Below are 6,653 nucleotides of genomic sequence, written 5' to 3'. Positions count from 1 at the left end.
GGACGGGCGGGGGCGGAGGGGGGCGCCGCGTTTGGTTGAGGCGAAAGGGGCGGAGCTACCCGCTTCTGAGGCGCCGTGCCTGGCCTCCGCGCATGCGCCCCAGCGCCGCGGCCAATCAGCTGCGGGGTAGGAAGAGCCTGGCGGCCAGTCAAAAGTCTCCAGGAGCCAAGCCGCTGACGTCGCCACGTAAGAATGCGTGGCGGGCGGGGAAGGCAGCAGCGGGCCTGGCGATTGGCCGAGCCGGGCGGGGAAGGAGCCCTGGGTTCGGTTGAGCCCCTGCCCTGGGGAGAAGTGGGAGGGCCGAGGCGGTATGGCGCGTGCGCGCTAAGGTCTGGCGCTGGGGGCGGGGCGGCGGCGGCGCGTGGGGCTGCCCGGCGCGTGCCCGGCGCTGAGAGCGTGCGCGCGCGCCGGCGGACTTGCGCGTCAGCGTCCCCGCTCCGCCGCCCCTGGCACCTGAGCGACCGTTAACGGCCGGGCGGGGCCGATGTCCTGGAGGTCCTAATGTCGTCTTGAAAGCGGTGTGGCAACTCGGTGAGACGTGAAACACGAATCTGTCTGGGGCGTCTGGATCCGTGTCGGCGTGAACTTTGTAGTTGCTTTCCCGGCTCATAATGAAGTCTCGAGAATATTCTCCACGAAGACGGACTTCACCGTCATGTCCGTGCAGATTGTCGTCACTAGCTTTGCGTAGCGTAGTGAAATTTAGCTCTGAAAAACCTTACACCCGTGCTGTAAGCCAAAAAGTTCACTGTGACCTCAAAGTGCGTTGTTAGAAATTTGGGTAAGGGCAATTTGAAAAGCGGCCTAAAACTGTCACAAGTAATTACAGGAAACATCGTTTATGAAACATTAGTTTGTTCTGTTGCTCAGCCATCAAAAGGAAGTGCATTTGCTGCTAAAGTGCCAGCTCGAACCACCATTACCTGTCAAATAAGTATAGGTATTGATGTTTGTATTTTGATTTATTTAGTATTTATCCTTTATGATATTTTCTCTGTGAAGGATTATATATGTGTGCATATGTTAATATAAACGTGAAAGTGTTCCTGAACTTTGGAGAATAATGTTTGACAATCTCTTTATTTTGTGACCGTGAAAATGCTATTATTATTTATTTAGGGTTTATAATTTTCATCTTCTTTGAAAAAATAGAGTAGAAGTCTGTGTCATATTACTGAAACAGGTCAAGTGACTACATCTTTCTTTATGAAGCTTTTTGTAGTTGTAAGTAACTGAATTAGTGTAGCCAAGTGTTCTGCGTTTCTGAGTAGCTTGATACAGTCCCTTTTAAATGTCTGTCATGCTGTGTTCTACCTGTATTTCTCTTTATTGTTGTCATTGACCTTCTGTATGCTTCCAGGATTTGGTCCTGCACAGAGCATGTCCTGAAAGCTAAGAACCACAAGCAAAACAATTCATCTAGTAATACAAAAAATATTGCATGATCAGTGTCACTTTCTATTTTGTGACAGGTATAATTGTCTCAGTAGAGAGCAAATTCAGCTAGATAAGCCTCATTAGCTGTGCCTCCTTAGGGGCGCATGGGCTCCCTTCTTACCCATATTGTCCTGTTCAGTTGATAGAAAGGGGACACATGGAAGGCATGGCACAGGACAGCTCAGTAGGGAAAAATATTTGACGCTCCTTTTGTTGAAGCATTGCCTTTGCTTGCATTTATGTCCATTAATGCCTAGCAAGCTCACATACCTCTGCACTGCACCAGGCTATGACTTGCAGGCTCAGCACTGATACGACGTGCAACTAAGTAGACAATGTTTCCTTCAACTTTTATAGCAGGTAAGCCAATAATGGCCACTAAGTACAGTGTTGTGTCGGATTCTAAGATAATTTTGAATTTCAGCACCTGGTAAAATATTGCATTATTACGATAACTACTATTATCATGCTGAAGAATGTGAACCTGATGCCTTTTTGCTGCTTTTAGCTCCTGCGTCACTTCTCCCTGTAAACCCAATCCTGTAAAGTTGGAATGACCAACTCTGGATTAGAAACTTAATACCTAATGGGAGCAGAGTACCAAGAAACATTTCAGCTGTTAAATCTGGAACAGACTTAGTGGAAACCATAGCAGCAACATTTTAGGCCTCCAAAGGCTCAGATCCAGTGTTAAAGATGTATCTCAGTTGGCACTTTAAAGGAAGCATTAGTTATACAGTTGTGCTTAGATTTTCCTCCCACCTCTAGTTTTATTTTTATGTAAAATGTGAAAATGTGCTCATACATAGCATTTGCAGCTCTCTGCAAATGCACAGCAGTAGCTTATACAGCCAAGATTGTTGCTGTGTAAAATGTTGGGAGGGGAGGTCATTATTGCTTTATTTCTTTTTTTTTTTCCTTCTCTCCATTTCAGTTATCTTTAATATTTAAGCAGAGGGCATTTGGCTGAATGATAAATACGTTGTGGAATGGCTTGCCAGCATGGACTGGAAGAAAAAACTAATGTTAGTGATGCAAGGCATTCATCCAGAATGCCATGCTGCAGTGACATGAGCATGAGCTCAGGAGCCAGGCTTCTACTGCCCTGTGTATCACTGACCTGTGTGACCAATCTTTGGCAAGATACAGTGTTTTGAATGCCTCTGCTCAGGTACAGATTTACCAAGAGCACTGTGAGGACTTTGACTCTTTTCCCTCCCCCACGTCAACAGCGCACATTGCCGTGTGCCTATCGTGACCTACAGTGACACCTGTACACCTTTTATCACCATGCTGTAACTGTGAGGGAACCTTGCCACAACACTGTTCCATGTGCATCCTGGTGTGTTTTATAAAGATTGAGGAGTGAAGCCCACTGCATTTTTGGGAAATTCTGTAGTAGGCTTTCCGTTCTTCAGTTTTTCCATACAGTGACTAAGTGAATTGAGGGTGCCAAGGCAAGAGCTAGAACAAACTTCTGTTTCCAATCACTTGCATTATCCTTATTTCTTCATACCTAATTATCTCCATTCTGTGAAATGAAAGTGATAGCATTGCGTAGTACTTTGATATTTGCAAATCACAAGCAGAACTCTTCATTTGATAACTCTTAGGCAGATGCCTGCGTTAAGAAATTGGAGAAGGTGCCCTCAGGAGAAGCACAGCTGCTGTGCAGAGCAGCTTGGAGGAAGAATTATATGGAATCCTTGCCACCACATGGGCCTCTGGTTCTGTTTAAGAGCTTAACCTTCATATTGGCTTTGAACCACTAAGAATTTGCTGACATTTCAGGCCTTTATAGCTTGAAGGGGGTTTTGTCATGCCCACTTTTCCATCACTAATTGCCACCTGAAAGCAGGCAGTGGTGTTAACAATGTGTGTTTATGGTACTACATTTTACCCAATGCCAGCTTGAAGCCACCTTAAAAATAATATTTTAAACATAGAATCAGTATAATAATAATGCTTGTGTTAAAATGTAAATAGTAAGATTGTATGCTAGAGTATACAGTATTCTATGCTAGCACAGTTATATTGCTGCTTAGAGTGAAATCTGAAATTAAGCATGGACAAGTGTACTCAGCTGCAGGTTTGCAGCTTAGGGCTAACACCTTCTGCCTCTCCTGAGGAGCCTACAGTGTGTATCCAAAGTGTAGGGTTAAAGAGGCCGCAGCTGGCTGAGGAAAAGGATAAAGCACTGTCAATAAACATCTAGTCTGATGTTGTAGCTAATCTGACTTAGTGACTAGGTATCTTCAAAAGGGACAGTCCTGCTTTACAGCCCTGACTGTGTTCTCTCTTCCTCACCCATCCCGGTGTGGGTACTGGGACCTGTCTGACCTGGTTCAGGAAGCTGAATGGCAGGAACCTTACCCTGGTTTTTGTAGGGTTAATTTTCTGCTGGTTTAGCATTCTGAACTGTCTCCTGAGACATCAGGCAGGTGCCAGCGCTAACAAGAAAGGGTGATGGGAATGTACAGCAAGTGTGAAAAGTCTTTTTATGCAGCAGCTGGTTGTTAGGTTGTGTTATTTGTACCCTCAGACTGCATCCAAAGTGTTTATAACAGCAAATGTTACAAATTCCTACACTGAAAGGTAGGTGAGATAGATACTGCAGTAGGAGATAATAAACTCTGTTTTCTGATTTTGGTTTCCTTAGGAAAAAAGTAGTTGGAAATGTGTTCACATGTATTTAATATAGCAACTGCTAGACTGGAAGATAAGCATAAACATTAATCAGTTATATACCTGAGCGCTGACAACTGGTTGTGAAAATTAATCCTTACTATCTCTCATATTCTCAATTTCCCATTTCACTGGGGTGGTTAAGGCTGCTTGTTAATGCTTAGATGGCACTTAGGCATACCAGAAATATTGTGTAGATAGCTAAGTAGTTAGATACAGATGTGTATAAAAGTAGAGGTAAGTTTCTTCAGAAAATCTTAAGGTTTGTCTAAAAGTTTTCACATAATATTAAGTAACTGGTTTAGAAAGGCCAGAGCACTGCATGTGAGATTTGATAGACTATTTACAAAAAACAAACAAAAAAAAACCAAAAAAAAAAACAAAACAAAAAAAAAAAAAAACATATCTGTTCATTGGCTCTTGGTCCTGGCTGGGAATACATGGAAAAGCTGCTGGAAATTCATTATTTATGCTTAAATATTTCCTCCTTTTTTAACCTCCTTCACTTTAATGGAATACATTAGTGGTTTGCAAGAAGTTATTTCAATTAAAAAGAACAATCACCTAAATAGACCTCTAATTTAATTTTTATGAAATGTACTGGATCATTTGAACCTAAAAACTAAGCCTTTGATGAAACAAGACCTTGGAAAGACTTACTAGACAGAAAAGATAAAAAAGATCCTTCTTTTCCTGACATAACAGGATTGTAGACTTATAATTTCACCAGGGTTAGCTCTGTTAGTGAAATTTATGAAGAACAGTTTTACAATGGGATAGCCAACAGTGCCTTTTCATACCTGTGTATGAAGCATCATTAGAAAATAGTAAAGAGAACTGATGACATGAGGATTGAATTTTTTTTAATGCTGTAAGATTAATTTGATAGTTTACAGCAGCTACTGTCTCTAGTTATGGCATACATGAGACAAAAAGAAAACCTGAAAACCTAGCAGGGGACTTCTGTGAAGAAATACAGGAATAATTTATAAATTCTATTTTCTTCCTCAAATCATAGAGAAACTGTAATCTCTTATGTGTCAAGGTTGGGTGGAATGATGTTTAACTGCTGTCAAAAATTTATCATTCCTAGGCAGCATCCAGTTAATAACCAGCAGATCTGTGCCATTGCATCTCTTGTACTACAGTTTGTGTATAATTTTTTGTTATCATTATCCTTGATGGATCTGCAACTTAGTTCAATACAGATTTGTAGGAAACTATTATCCCTACTTGAAGAACCAACATCCTGTAAGAAAAAGGAAGTATGCCATCATAAGTCTTTCTTTTTGATTATTGTTGGTCAACAACCAAGATTTCTTAATCTAGAAACTTTTTGATCAGAATCCTGCAGGGAGTACGTGGTAAATGGGCTTTTTCCAGAGACTAAATGAGAAGCATCTCAAGCAACTCTGTTAGGAAGGCCTTTACATGTGTGGGGGTAATGTGAGAGGAAAAGCAAGACAATAGTTGTCTGCTGATTCCAGTTATTCAATGGAGGATTAAGCGTAATGAGTTTGGAGTACATCTGGTTTTATCAGTTACAAAAAATTAATCAGCTTTGTTAGATAATTATTCAATTAAAGATTGAAATGTATTTAAACTGTGTCTAATGTATGATATATGCCATTTCTCAGTAGTCTGAGTCCACTAATAAACTGTTTCATGCCCCTCCCTGCCCAGTCTGGAGTTCATATTGTAAAGTTCTGATGCAACAAACAAATAGATAGCTTAACTCAAGGGGCTCATGAAAGAAAGCTAAACAGCTACCTGAGATTTGGGCCAAGGTTTGTTATAGTTCTGGCTATATGGGAATCTATCTTCTCACTTTATATGACCATACTGTACATGTAATACAATGAAGATGTTAATATTTAAACTATAAAAGAAGAGCTGAAGTACAGGGAGTGTAAAGGGGACAAGTCTTTCATCACAATACCATCAAAATAACAGGGACCACGAAGGGGGAACCAACAATTTGATGCTACGTGGGTTCAAAAATCAAAAGTTAATCATCCAACCACTATCAAGATACAGCCAGCATATCAAATATATCAAAAAAACCCAGCAAAGTTGCACAAACTGACACCATAGCTAGTACTCTCAGTATACAGCAGGTATAGGATGTAGTTTTTTCTAGAATAAAGTATATTTACTCAGTACTGCTGCAATGCTTGCATTAGTGCTTATGCTCTTTTACTTACTGCGTCAAGTTAATTTCACACTTTATCTGCTTCAGGTTTATTTGAATTACATGTCACACTAACCAGCTGATAGTCTTATGATACAACAGAGTACTTAACATTTCCACTTGCATGCTATTTACACAGTGGAAGATAGGTTTACCCTAAGAAATAGTTTGTTTCCTGGGAAGTGGAGGGCCTGTGCTTTTAATGTAGCATCCTTCAGCTGTCATGAAAAATTTTTGAAGAAAAAAAGTCAAACAAAACCCATGATATTCTTTATTTTATTATAATTTTAACAATACAGGTAAACTGAAATCTGTAAGCAAAGCAATTACATGAGGAGAG

The sequence above is a fragment of the Rhea pennata genome, chromosome 2 (assembly GCF_028389875.1).
Source record: "Rhea pennata isolate bPtePen1 chromosome 2, bPtePen1.pri, whole genome shotgun sequence".
In the NCBI taxonomy this organism is placed as follows: Eukaryota; Metazoa; Chordata; class Aves; order Rheiformes; family Rheidae; genus Rhea; species Rhea pennata.
Note: the sequence above shows the minus strand (reverse complement) of the source record.